Here is a 14,309-nt window from a genome sequence, read left to right on the forward strand (position 1 = left end):
ATAAGAAATATTGCTCCACGAGTTCCGCTAAAACTTAAATTTATTTTAATTAGTAACTGATTTTAATTTGTAACTGATATAGAATATTTGAAATTCATATTAATTTGCTGTTCCTAAACAATATATTTTTCGTGAAAGAACCAATTTATTAAAAGCAGAAGGGTCGAATAAAGTTAGCCTTGCAACGCATTTATTTATTGCTGCAGCCTACGTGATATAATCATGAAAGGTGTGTTTTCTGATCGTTTGTGACAGCTACAACAAGAAAATGTAGGCTTTGTCTCACAGTGGAGCGCGTGACCTTTCCATTCGGTGGGACCACCTTGAACTTTTTGCACCTAACTGGTTTTACCTCAAGCAGTAGCCGGCCGGAGTGGCCGTGCGGTTCTCGGCGCTACAGTCTGGAGCCGAGCGACCGCTACGGTCGCAAGACTGAAATTTAAGTTTCTGGAAGCACGTTCACATTCACATACACGAATGTGCAGTGTGCTGTCGCTGTTAACTCTAACAACAAAATTCCCTTTCGACAGCAAGACCCGCTATCCCGAACCACTTCTGGTCCTATGAAAAGGACATGCCCGATTTTCTCCCCCATTCATCTAGTCCATTCCGACCTTGTGGTCATCTCTTAGGACTCTGTTGTGTCGAAATGATGTTAAACCCTAAACTTCAGTTCATTTCTGCTAGAAATACTGAGATCAGCTTCACAGTACATTTATCCTAGTGTAATTTATGGCGCGAATACAACGCTGTATAAAATAATGAACTTCACTAGTCATAACGTATGCTGAATTTTGTACAGAAAAGAGCAGCTTCACGCAATGATAAACAGTCAAAACAATTTTAAAAGCATTTAGAAATGATTTTTGGGTGATAATTCCGTTTTCTCCAAAGAGGAAATTCTATAGCACATCAGACGTAGCACGGATTCTGCTAATATTTCGCTAACGGTGCTTGTTATAGAGGCAATGTTTTCTGCAACTGCAAGGATGTAACAGAGCGAGTAAATTGCGGCATGTTGCTTCCATAGTGATGGAGGATGGAGGGTACATCGGCTGCTAAAAGTTCGTGGAAGAAAACCGAATGTATAAGCTGGATATATAAAGATAAAACAGTGAATAAAGATGTTTATTTCCCTCCATGAAACTGCTGAATATTCGTAATATTTTTGTCACAGAGACAATAAAGTAACTTATTTAAAAACAGTGTTAAGTAATCCTTGTGAGGAAAGTTGACGTAACCCTTGTCAGGGTATAGTTAATCATATCACAAAAATTGCTGCACAGTTTCGTAAAAATTCGAGATTGAAACAAAGAGGAGCATTTAAAGTCAATTACCACGCAAATGCGGAATAACAGTGCTGAATTTGCACTAAACCTTCTCACTTAGGCTTCACGTTTTAGCATTACTTTAGTTACTTTTACGAAACGGTTCACAACGGATTTTGTTACAATAGTGGATTCAAACTGATGCGTGGTTTTAGTTCACAGAAATAATATTTTTTCAGTATCTCAATCAAGAATAAGTTAAGAAAATAGAAATACAGCAAACTTCTGTTGTGTGAACGTACTGTCTCTTACTGAAAACAATGGTGCGATGTGTTGATACGTATACTGAATTTATTTTGCGGTTTTGTTGTTGGTACGAACGAAACGATTGTGTATAAACTGTCATTAATTAAGACATTTCGGCCGCTGCCAGCATCTGATCAAGACTTAGAACTCGTAAAAAAAAAGTTTAGTGTCAGTTGGGACAAAACTTAAGACCCAAATCGTTAGAGAAATATTGAAATCTAATGGCTCCTCGTTAACTGGGAAGCCGTAAAGTAAATACAAGAACGAACCCGTCACAGTATAGGGTTTATGAATCCGCATTGGTGTGTATTGCAGTGGCAATGAATGTCGAACTGCTTTGTTTAGATTCCGTCTTCAGTTTTGCCGCAAACCGCAGTGTCATTACTGCGAAGTGATTCCTCGAAACATCAGTATAGGCTCTGAGCACTATGCGATTCAACATCTGAGGTAATCAGTCCTCGAAACATCGACTAGTATTATGTCATATTACTCTTCTTCCCATGACATGGCGAATTCTATTGAAAATACAGTAAAAACATCGTTTCCTATTTTCAAATTGACGTTGTTTCAGAGTGTCGCCAATATTAACAAAATTAACCATGCCCCAACATTCTCACGTGTTTGCCTACCGTTACAGCAGAAATGTAGTTCCAATAACGTGAAATGTCGGCGAATTACTAGGAATGGACCCGTTGCGTCTGACAGCATATTCAGTTTTTCTGTGACACAGCTGGGTTTAACAAAGAAACATTTCAGTTGAGTTGTAAAATTTTTTGGTTCGAGACAGACTCACAAATCCTACAGGAGAAGAGCGACATATATAAATAGTCGAAATGCAGCAACACAGTCATCGAGAAAGTGTACTGCTTTTTGCAAATCGATTGGCATCTTTTAAAACACACAATCACCCGTGCTTATGATTACTTACCTGCTACAGCTGTTGGGCCCGCGTGTTCACGTGGCTCTGTGCGCAGCCGACTCCAGCTGCGAGAGGGGAAGCATCTGTGGACCGTTCGCTCGCCACTCAGCCGATTTCTCCGCCCCCCCCCCCTTTTTCCTCTCCCAATACCCCACCCAGTGCGGCCACCTTCCGCATACCGCAGCTCTAGTTCCGAGCCAAACTTGTCGTCTCGCAAAGTGTCAGAATTACACTCATGCTCATAAATTAAGGATAATCCTGGTACATGGTGAAACAACGCCCTGGTGGGCGGTTTGCGGGTTTAAATCACCTCGGCGTATGACCATGCGGTGCATTTGACCTGCGGTCGTCGCACGGTGGCGCTGGCAGCGGTCCACATAAGAGGTGTGTTGGTGCATGTCAAAGTACGGTGCAGAGAGTAAGTGTGCAGACGGTTTCAGACGTGCTAATGGTGACTGTGTGTTGAAAATGGCTCAAAGAACACATATTGATGACGTTATGAGAGGCAGAATACTAGGGCGACTGGAGACTAGCCGAACACAGCAGGTCGTAGCACGAGCCCTCCGTGTTCAAAAATGGCTCTGAGCACTATGGGACTCAACTGCTGTGGTCATTAGTCCCCTAGAACTTAGAACTACTTAAACCTAACTAACCTAAGGACATCACACACATCCATGCCCGAGGCAGGATTCGAACCTGCGACCGTAGCAGTCGCACGGTTCCGGACTGCGCGCCTAGAACCGCGAGACCACCGCGGCCGGCGAGCCCTCCGTGTGCCACAAAGTGTGATCTCAAGATTATGGCGATTCTAGCAGACAGGAAACGTGTCCAGGCGCTACAGTACGGGACGTCCACTGTGTACAACACCACAAGAAGACCGATATCTCACCATCAGTGCCCGCAGACGGCCAAGGAGTATTGCAGGTAGCCTTACTCGGGACCTTACCACAGCCTCTGGAACAGTTGTCTCCAGACACATAGTCTACAGACGAGTGAACAGATATGGTTTAATCGCCCGGACACCTGGAAGGTGCATTCCACTGACCACTGTCCACAGGAGAGCCCGTAAAGCCTGGTTTCAGGAACACAGTACATTGTCATTGGAACAGTGGTCCCAGCTTACGTTCACGGTCGAGTCCGAACAGTGATTCTCGCCGGGTTTTCATCTGGCGTGAACCAGGAACCAGATACCAACTCCTTAATGTCCTTGAAAGGGACATGTATGGAGGTCGTGGTTTGATATTCTGGGCTGGGATTATGATTGGTGCATGTACACCCCTGCATGTCTTTGGCAGAGGAACTGTAACAGGTCAGGTGCATAGGGACGTAATTTTGCACCAGTATGTCCGTCTTTTCAGGGGTGCAGTGGGTTCCACCTTCCTCCTGATGAACGATAACGCACGGCCCCACCGAGCTGCCATCGTGCAGGAGTACCTTGAAACAGAAAATATCAGGCGAATGGGGTGGCCTGCCTCTTCTCCAGACCTAAACCTCATCGAGCTGGTCTGGGATGCTCTCGGTAGACGTATCGCTGCACCTCTTCAAATCCCTAGGCCACTCCAGCAGCTCCGATAGGCACTGGTGAAAGAATGGGAGGCTATACCTCAGCAGCTGCTCGACCACCTGATCCAGAGTCTGCCAACCCGTTGTGCGGCCTGTGTAGATGTGCATGGTGATCATATCCCATACTGATGAAGGGGTACATGCGGAGGAAACAATGGCGTTTTGTAGTACATGTGTTTCGGGACGGTTTTCTCAACTTATTACCAGTACCGTGGACTTACAGATCTGTGTCGTGTGTGTTCCCTATGTGCCTATGCTATTTGCGCCAATTTTGTGTAGTGCCACGTTGTGTGGCACCACATTCTGCAATTATTCTTAATTTATGAGTATGAGTGTAAGAAACACTTGCTCACTACGCTTTCGTGGTTGCCCTGCGGTGTATAAGCTGCGTATAAAACTTCTGGGGTCTTCAGTATTCAATGTTTACAATATCAGTGAGTTACAGTTGGAATCGGTCAACTCAAACTAATATCTGGGTGTAACACTTTGTAGGGCTATGAAGCGAAACGATCACATAGGTTCAATCGTACATAAAGCAGGCGGCAGACATCAGTTCGTTAGTAGAATGACGGGGGAAACGCAACCAGTCTAGAAAGGAGCTTGCTTATAAAACACTCGTGTGACCAAACCTATAGTATTGTTAGGGAGGCGGAAACACGAAAGAAGCACATCTAACCCATGATCGGACAGACCTCACGTACTGACGGCAAGTATTGTCAAGTACTGCGGTGGGAGGTGGTAAACAATCACATGAAGTCAGCGGAAGGAATCACCCATGAGTTCCAAAGTGCTACCAGCAGTCCACATAGTACAATGACTGTGTGCAGGTAGTTAACGTGGGATATTAATGAAATTGACCGAAAATTTCAGTTTTCAATTTATTTTTTATTTATTTATATAATTAATTGAGAATAAGTTCCCAAAGTTTCAACAATGAAATCGCGTCCGAAGTGCCTGAAAAATAATTAAATGTATAACGAGACCTTTCTGTCACTCCCAATTTTTGTAGCAACGCTTCAGTACTAGTTCGGTGGACGACAATTCTGTGGGATACTTTCTAGCAAACTTGCGTGGGACGCATCAAGAAGAGAACGGGCCCTAGACTGAAGAAACTTGTCAGTGATATGAGGGGCAAAATCGTCGAAGAAAGAAGATGATATTCATTCTCTGAGTGTATTATTGCAAAGTTGTCGGACAGACGTTGTCCGGTGTAAGTGACATGAAAAGTGCAGTAAGAGCTATATACACTCCTGGAAATGGAAAAAAGAACACATTGACACCGGAGTGTCAGACCCACCATACTTGCTCCGGACACCGCGAGAGGGCTGTACAAGCAATGATCACACGCACGGCACAGCGGACACACCAGGTACCGCGGTGTTGGCCGTCAAATGGCGCTAGCTGCGCAGCATTTGTGCACCGTCGCCGACAGTGTCAGCCAGTTTGCTGTGGCATACGGAGCTCCATCGCAGTCTTTAACACTGGTAGCATGCCGCGACAGCGTGGACGTGAACCGTATGTGCAGTTGACGGACTTTGAGCGAGGGCGTATAGTGGGCATGAGGGAGGCCGGGTGGACGTACCGCCGAATTGCTCAACACGTGGGGCGTGAGGTCTCCACAGTACATCGATGTTTTGCCAGTGGTCGGTGGAAGGTGCACGTGCCCGTCGACCTGGGACCGGACTGCAGCGACGCACGGATGCACGCCAAGACCGTAGGATCCTACGCAGTGCCGTAGGGGACCGCACCGCCACTTCCCAGCATATTAGGGACGCTGTTGCTCCTGGGGTATCGGCGAGGACCATTCGCAACCGTCTCCATGAAGCTGGGCTACGGTCCCGCACACCGTTAGGCCGTCTTCCGCTCACGCCCCAACATCGTGCAGCCCGCCTCCAGTGGTGTCGCAACAGGCGTGAATGGAGGGACGAATGGAGGCGTGTCGTCTTCAGCGATGAGAGTCGCTTCTGCCTTGGTGCCAATGATGGTCGTATGCGTGTTTGGCGCCGTGCAGGTGAGCGCCACAATCAGGACTGCATACGACCGAGGCACACAGGGCCAACACCCGGCATCATGGTGTGGGGAGCGATCTCCTACACTGGCCGTACACCTCTGGTGATCGTCGAGGGGACACTGAATAGTGCAGGGTACATCCAAACCGTCATCGAACCCATCGTTCTACCATTCCTAGACCGGCAAGGGAACTTGCTGTTCCAACAGGACAATGCACGTCCGCATGTATCCCGTGCCACCCAACGTGCTCTAGAAGGTGTAAGTCAACTACCCTGGCCAGCAAGATCTCCGGATCTGTCCCCCATTGAGCATGTTTGGGACTGGATGAAGCGTCGTCTCACGCGGTCTGCACGTCCAGCACGAACGCTGGTCCAACTGAGGCGCCAGGTGGAAATGGCATGGCAAGCCGTTCCACAGGACTACATCCAGCATCTCTACGATCGTCTCCATGGGAGAATAGCATCCTGCATTGCTGCGAAAGGTGGATATACACTGTACTAGTGCCGACATTGTGCATGATCTGTTGTCTGTGTCTATGTGCCTGTGGTTCTGTCAGTGTGATCATGTGATGTATCTGACCCCAGGAATGTGTCAATAAAGTTTCCCCATCCTGGGACAATGAATTCACGGTGTTCTTATTTCAATTTCCAGGAGTGTATTTCCACCTGGTGTCTACAGGTGAACGTCTCATTCATCATCTGTGCCACATTAGCTAGTGTAAATATCTATAGGCCCAGAGAGATACCAGCCGTCGTGGCCGAGCGGTTCTAGGCGCTTGAGTCTGGAGCCGAGCGACCGCTACGGTCGCAGGTTCGAGTCCTGCATCGAGCATGGATGTGTGTGATGTCCTTAGGTTAGTTAGGTTTAAGCAGTTCTAAGTTCTAGAGGACTGATGACCTCAGATATTGAGTCCCATAGTGCTCAGAGCCATTTGAACCCAGAAGGATAACAACCCCTATGTTCTCAAGAAAAGGCTTTCAAATTTCATCCTGTAAGTTGTCAAGCTCACATACAGGTCTATGGCCGATGATGAGAACGTCACAAGATATCCACGTTATCCGGTTTCAGCCCGAAACCACAAGGAATACTCATCAGGCTGGTAAAAATTAAAGTACTAGCTTCCTACATCCTTCAGAGGCGTGTATATCCATAGGTGCAGTGTAATATAAATTCAATCACATCACTGACGGCATCTTGACCTCATTCCAGCAACTCTCGAGAAAACCGATTTGTTGCAATGAAACAATCACGGAAGGCTTTGGTGCTGCTGCGATGTCTCTCAAGCGCGCCCCAGGCGTGTTCAAGTCAGGGGATCGCCTTGGGTACGACTGTCTTGCGGCGATGTTTCGGCTGACAACCGTTCAACCATCTTCAGATGAGTGTGAAATTCACTTGAAGATGAGTGAATGGTTCTTAGCGGAAATATCGTGGCAAGATCTCGACGTGACCCGGCTGCAAAGTCGAAACCTCGTGGAATGTAGAAAGCTAATTACCAGCGTTGTTTCTGATATGTCGCCTGACCCCATTTTTGACACTTGTAGGACAGAAAAACATAGGAAAGTATGGACGATACAGTATTACTTGCACGTTACAATTTACTGAGGACCGATTCGGCTGATAAAGAATCCGTTATAAAGTAGCAAATAATGGTGGAGCAATAATCCATTCATCATAAGAATAAACCTGATGTAAACAAACACAAAAGCGATGATTGGTGAGAAGCCGTAGCACACGTACACTCTACACTGGTGTTGTTACGCTCTTGGAAGTAGATCCTACACATTAATACATATCCTATTACTAACTTACGGTAAATGAAACTTTAAGATATTCAAATGTATTAACAGTCATCAACGTTTTTCTTAATCATGCTTTAGTTACGTTTCATTTATTTCAAAAATCGTGTACAGTCACAGCCTCTGCAGTGTTGTGCTGTGAATGCGCAGTATGAAAATGACTGAGGCTGCTTTCTGTTCCGTAGTGAAGCACGCGCGTGGAACACGGTTAAAAAGTGCCAAGAAATACGCTGTTCTTAATGCTTTTCATAAATTCATGGAGATAATCGGCTTTGAAGTTTTCCCAGCCTCTATATAATGCAGTCATAAATAACTTAAAATTGAATGTGTAGCGCACTTGGTAGCATGTTGGACTCTGATTCCAATGCCATTATTCGTGCGTTAGTTCATATCTTCCAATTATCATTTTTTTCCTCGTTCAATTTGAAACACCTACATTTCGTAATTATAAAACTCATCACAATTTTTTGTGAATAATGCATGTCGTCTTGTATCTAATTACATACTGGACGCGAAATTCCTGTTTCCATTTCAAATACAAATTCTAAAATTATCGATGCTTTAGGAAAGATTGTTCCTAAAAGTTTTTTAAAGTAAGAAAAGGTAATTTAATTTTAAGCCAAAAATAAAAAACCAAATCCTCTTTATCTGGACTACGTCCATCGTTTTATACCACAGAGGTTGATAGGTATTATAGAAACATGAAAAAGAATCACTTTCACAGCATCGAGCACATCATACAAATCCTGCATTTTTCCATTTGCTACAGTACCAGTACAATGTGAAGCCAACAGAACTGATCTGGAGCCAAGCTGCGGGCTTTGGCCCGAGAAGTAACAAGACTGTTAAGCTGCCTGACGTAGTGGAACTAACGCACGCAGCTTTTTCACACGTCACTGCCGAACGCTGGCGGCATATAAATCGGCTCATCATAAAAGAAGAAGAGAAAATGCTGCATTTGGTTGACTTTGTGGATTCTGTTGTTGATATTCCCGTTATCAGCGTAGCAGATGACATTTCCAGAACTAAAATATATTTCTCGGATTCGGATAAGGAAGGACCTAAGAGATTACCAGGCTATCGGCTGTAAGTAATACCTTGAGTGGCTTCAATATTTAACTATACGGTGAAATCCTTCAGTTCTCTCTTACGTTAAACACAGCTTATACAGAAACATTACGCTGTGCCTAAGTCAGGAATTTTCATCATTCTTGTTTTTAATTACAATAGAACGTTTGCTAAAAACGATAAAGTGTTGCGGTTTTCGTCTAGTCGCCTAAGGAACGTATTGTAGGAGATTTGCAGTGTCTTATACCATTCTGTTTAAAAACTAAATGGCATTTGAACCTGTATTGCTCATCTCTTTTTACGTGTGAGCTGCAGCTGACCACGTCACTACAGGCTAGCTTTACCAGCTTACAGGCCAGTGCTGTCCAAGTTGAATGCGCCAGTAAATCTGTTGTCCCGTATTATCGCTAAGTCGATGTACGCGTAAAGCACAGCACAAAACGTACCCTTCTTATCACACTTGACAGTACTCGAGACAGCTTGACTTCAGTCACGCGTGAAACGGAAATTCAATGAGGTTCCAGCAAACGCGGAAGAATACATAGTGCAATGTTTACATCAAGTTTCTTGTTATGATGAACGGATTATAATAAGATACCCAAATTCTTTAGAAACTAGACACTTTACGGAATGCTGCGAAGAGGAGAGGTGATCATCCTTTTCAACAAACTGAAGCGTGTAGTGTAAAATGGCTCTGAGCACTATGGGACTTAACTTCTGAGGTCATCAATCCCATAGAACTTCAAACTACTGAAACCTAACTAACCTAAGGACATAACACACATCCATGCCCGAGGCAGGATTCGAACCTGCGACCGTAGCCATCGCGCAGATCCTGACTGTAGCGCCTAGAACCGCTGGGCCACCCCGGCCGGCGTGTGTAGTGTAAAATGAAGGAAGTTTTCGAAGATAATGTGGGCCAAAATGGGAAGAGATTTAGAATACGATACACAGAGCAGACAGCGAGTATTGAAGCCGAAAAATCCACGTATGGCAGCCGTCTCAGAAACCTAGTCTGCGACAGTGGACATTTTTAGAGTAGAAACAATCACGTGATGCCCCTGAGGAGGTGGAAAATGTTGCTGCCACAAGGCAAAAGCCTAAATCACTATTAAATGAGCACGACGATTGCAAAGTAAGTGGCTTTTATTCCACATTTCATTCTCTGGTGCAGTAAGAAACATTAAGTAGAGCGTCAGTTTCAATAAGCAAACAAGAGACACGGGAATAACATCAGATAAGTTACTCGCAAGATAATACAATATATACACTCTTCATAAACTCTCTGGAAAACATCTGCGAATTGTAAAATCTCTATAAAAAAGTGATAGCTTCATCTCTTTTTGAAACTTGGTGATGAATGGTTTGCTATCCAAAACCGGTAGTTAATAAACTGTAATGAGCAAGTGAGACTGTATGCCGCCGTACGTGTTGTATTATGTTGTGTCTCAACGCCACCATGGAAAGTTTTAGCAACTTTAGTAAATATTGTTATAATACGGAGGTTTAAAATGGAGAGAGACAGTCTTTTGAAATAAATGTGCACAGATGGAACATCCTTCTATAAAAAGGGAAACACAAAACAAATATTTCGCTTCGACTTCTTAAACCGTAGAAACAAAATGTGTGTAAATCGTAAGTTAAATGTCTAAAATTCATGACAAGTAAGTGCTGGAAGAATGAGATATGGCAATATTTGCTGCTGTGGCGTGCTCGAGGATTTGCAGTAAATACTGTCAGCCAAGCAGTTAGAGCGCAATAAAAGAGATATACGTCACGGTCGCCGATCCACAAGAGCCAATATCGTATTAAAGTAACACGACTGCCGGCCAATCCCGTGAAAGCTGCTTATCGTAGGTCGAGATTTCTTCAGCCCTTGAAACTTTTGAATTACTCACACATATTCCGCTAAATATATATGTAGTTCCCTTTGTCAGCAAAATCTGAAATGTTGCAACAGATCTACATCTGCACGGTTAATCTACAGTTTACAATTAAGTGCCTGGCTGAGGCTTCGTCGAATCACCTTCAAGCTACTTCTATACCGTTTCACTCCAGAACAGCGCGCAGGAAAAAGGGACACTTAAATCATCGTGTATAGATTTAAGTGACAGGAAGTCGTTTCTGAAAGTATTTGTATGGAGTGTAGCCATGTATTCCTGCTGTATCACTCGATTTAATTCGACTACATTCCATTATCCTCGTTTTGCTTCTGTTGATGTTCATCTTATATCCTTTTTTCAAGACACCATTCCGTTCAGCTGTTCTTCCAAGTCCTTTGCTGTCTCTGACAGAATGACAATGTTATCGGCGAACCTCAAAGTTTTTATTTCTTCTCCATGGATTTTAATACCTACTCCTTATTCTTTTGCCTCCTTTACTGCTTGCTCAATATACAGATTGAATAACACCCGGGATAGGGTACAACCCTGTCTCATTCCCTTCCCAACCACTGCTTCCCTTTCATGTCCCTCGACTCTGATTACTGTCATCTGGTTTCTGTACAAATCGTAAATAGCCTTTCGCTCCCTGTATTTTACCCCTGCCACCTTTAGAATTTGAAAGAGAGTATTCCAATCAACGTTGTCAAAAGCTTTCTCTAAGTCTACAAATGCTAGAAACGTAGGTTTGTCTTTTCTTAATCTATTTTCTAAGGTAAGTCGTAGGGTCCAGTATTGCCTCACGTGTTCCAACATTTCTACGGAATCCAAACTGATTTTCCCCGAGGTCGGCTTAACCAATTTTTCCATTCGTCTGTAAAGAATTCGTGTTAGTATTTTTCAGCCGTGGCTTATGAAACTGATAGTTCGGTAATTTTCACATCTGTGAACATCTGCTTTCTTTGGTATTGGAATTATTATTTTCGTCTGAGGGTATTTCGCCTGTCTCATACATCTTGCTCAGCAGATGGTTCTGTTGTCAGGTCTGGTTCTCCCATGCCATCAGTAGTTTTAATGGAATGTTGTCTACTCCGGGGTCCTTGTTTCGACTTAGGTCTTTCAGAGCTCTGTCAAACTCTTCACGCAGAGTATCATATCTCCCATTCCATCTTCATCTACATCCTCTTCCACTTCCATAATATTGTCCTCAAGTACATCGACCTTATACAGACCCTCTATATACTCTTTCCACCTCTCTGCTTTCCCTTCTTTATTAAACTTCCTGGCAGATTAAAACTGTGTGCCTGACCGAATCTCGAACTCGGGACCTTTGCCTTTCGCGGGCAAGTGCTCTACCATCTGAGCTACCGAAGCACGACTAAAGCTGTGAGTACCAGGCCTGAGTCGTGCTTCAGTAGCTCAGATGGTAGAGCACTTGCCCGCGAAATGCAAAGGTCCCGAGATCGAGTCTCGGTCGAGCTCATAGTTTTAATCTGACAGGAAGTTTAATATCAGCGCACAGTCCGCTGCAGAGTGAAAATCTCATTCTGGAAACTTTCCCTTCTTTACTTAGAACTGGGTTTCCATCTGACCTCTTGATATTCATACAAGTGGTTCTCTTTTCTCCAAAGGTCTCTTTAATTTTCTTGTAGGCAATATCTATCTTACCCCTAGTGATATACGCCTCTACATCCTTACATTTGTCCTCTAGGCATCCCTGCTTAGCCATTTTGCGCTTCCTGACGGTCTCATTTTTGAGACGTTTGTATTCCTTTTTGCCTGTTTCATTTACTGAATTTTTGTATTTTCTGCTTTCATCAATTAAATTCATTATATCTTCTGTTACCCAAGGATTTATACGAGCCCTCGTCTTTTTACCTAATTGATCCTCACTGCCTTCACTATTTCATCCCTCAGAGGTAACCATTCTTCTTCTACTGTATTTCTTTCCGCCATTCTTGTCAATCGTTCCCTAATGCTCTCCTTGAAACTCTGTACAACCTCTGGTTCGGTCAGTTTATACAGGTCCCATCTCCTTAATTTCCCCCTTTTATGCAGTTTCTTCAGGTTTAATCTACAGTTCATAACCAATAGGTTGTGATCAGAGTCCACATCTGCCACCGGAGATGTCTTACAGTTTAAAAACTGTTTCCTAAATCTATGTCTTACTATTATATAATCTATCTGAAACCTTCTAGTATCTCCAGGCTTCTTCCATGTATACAGCCTTATTTGATGATTCTGGAACCAAGTGTTGGCTATATTAAGTTATACTCTGTGCAAAATTCTACCAGGTGGATTCCTCTACATTCCTTACCGCCATTCCATATTCTCCTACTATGTTTCCTTCTCTTCCTTTTCCTACTATCGAACTCCAGTCACCCATGAATGTTAAAGTTTCGTCTCCCTTCACTGTCTGAATAATTTCTTTTATGTCATGATGCATTTCTTCAAACTCTTCGTCGTCTGCGGAGCTAGTTGTCATATAAACTTGTACCACTGCGTCAGCCGTGGGCTTCGTATCTATCTTGGCCACAATAATGCGTTCACTATGCTGTTTGTAGTAGCTTACCCGAATTCCTATTATCCTATTCATTATTAAATCCACTCCTGCATTACCCCTATTTTATTTTGTATTTATAACCCTGTACTCACCTGACCAGAAGTATTGTTCCTCCTGCCACCGAACTTCACTAATTCCCACCATATCTAACTTTAATCTATTCGTTTCCTTATATTAAAAAAGTAAAAACCCGCCTCCATTGCGAAAAAAGCACCTAGTGGTTAGTGTTAACCCAGGTTTCGGCTCAGATAACTATACCTTCTTCAGAACAACAATAAAACTTGCAAGTGCCTAAGACGACCTTTGTCAATGACTAAAAGAACACCATAGCCATACATTTATAAACGAAAAAGAAAACACAAACAGTACATATGTACAGAGTCAAAACCACTACTTAATAGTGTACGCTCCACCCGACACAGGCCTATGTTCGATGGCCCATGACCCGCCATAAACTGCAGCTACAGACGGTCGCTCCCTTACAAGCCTGACCCGCTATCTATGCACATGCGCAAGACAAGGGAAGTTACTAGAATCGTGGTCCTACCCCGAGATGATTTAAACCCGCAAACCACCCTCCAGAACGTTGTTTCACCATGTATCAGCATTATCCTTAATTTATGAGCATGAGCGTCTATAATTACAGTTTACTTTCGCATTAGTAGAGTGTCAGGTCAAAACCCATTTGCTCTGCTGTCGTTACTGTTTCACTTACTTCACGATTGCGAAATTATAGTCCGATTGTATTTAGGTACAGCCACGGTCAGACTAAAACCTTCACAGAAGATTAACATTATTGGCGACTGAATTTGGTATCGACCGGCAGTGTTACATGCGGAGGCAACGTTCGGTGAACGGCCATTGAGGAGAGACTGTTGGTGGCCCCTTCGTTCATCTCGGTGATCAGCTGCTCAACCGCTATACGTCCATTCATCC

General features: G+C 43.8%; 1 protein-coding gene across 2 annotated transcripts in view; it reads right to left on the bottom strand.

Moving 5' to 3' along the window:
* The window catches only part of LOC126281968 (inorganic pyrophosphatase), a 132,712-nt gene extending 130,129 nt beyond the window's left edge, over window positions 1-2,583 (bottom strand). Inside the window, exon 1 of one of the 2 annotated variants that reach the window (XM_049981364.1) lies at window positions 2,503-2,583. The gene's annotated coding sequence lies outside the window, so the exon portion shown is untranslated. The remainder of the gene's footprint in view (window positions 1-2,502) is intronic. The other variant, XM_049981355.1, reaches the window with a different exon arrangement.
* Between the last annotated feature and the right edge of the window lie 11,726 nt (window positions 2,584-14,309).

This window comes from Schistocerca gregaria, chromosome 1, assembly GCF_023897955.1.
Source record: "Schistocerca gregaria isolate iqSchGreg1 chromosome 1, iqSchGreg1.2, whole genome shotgun sequence".
NCBI lineage: Eukaryota > Metazoa > Arthropoda > Insecta > Orthoptera > Acrididae > Schistocerca > Schistocerca gregaria.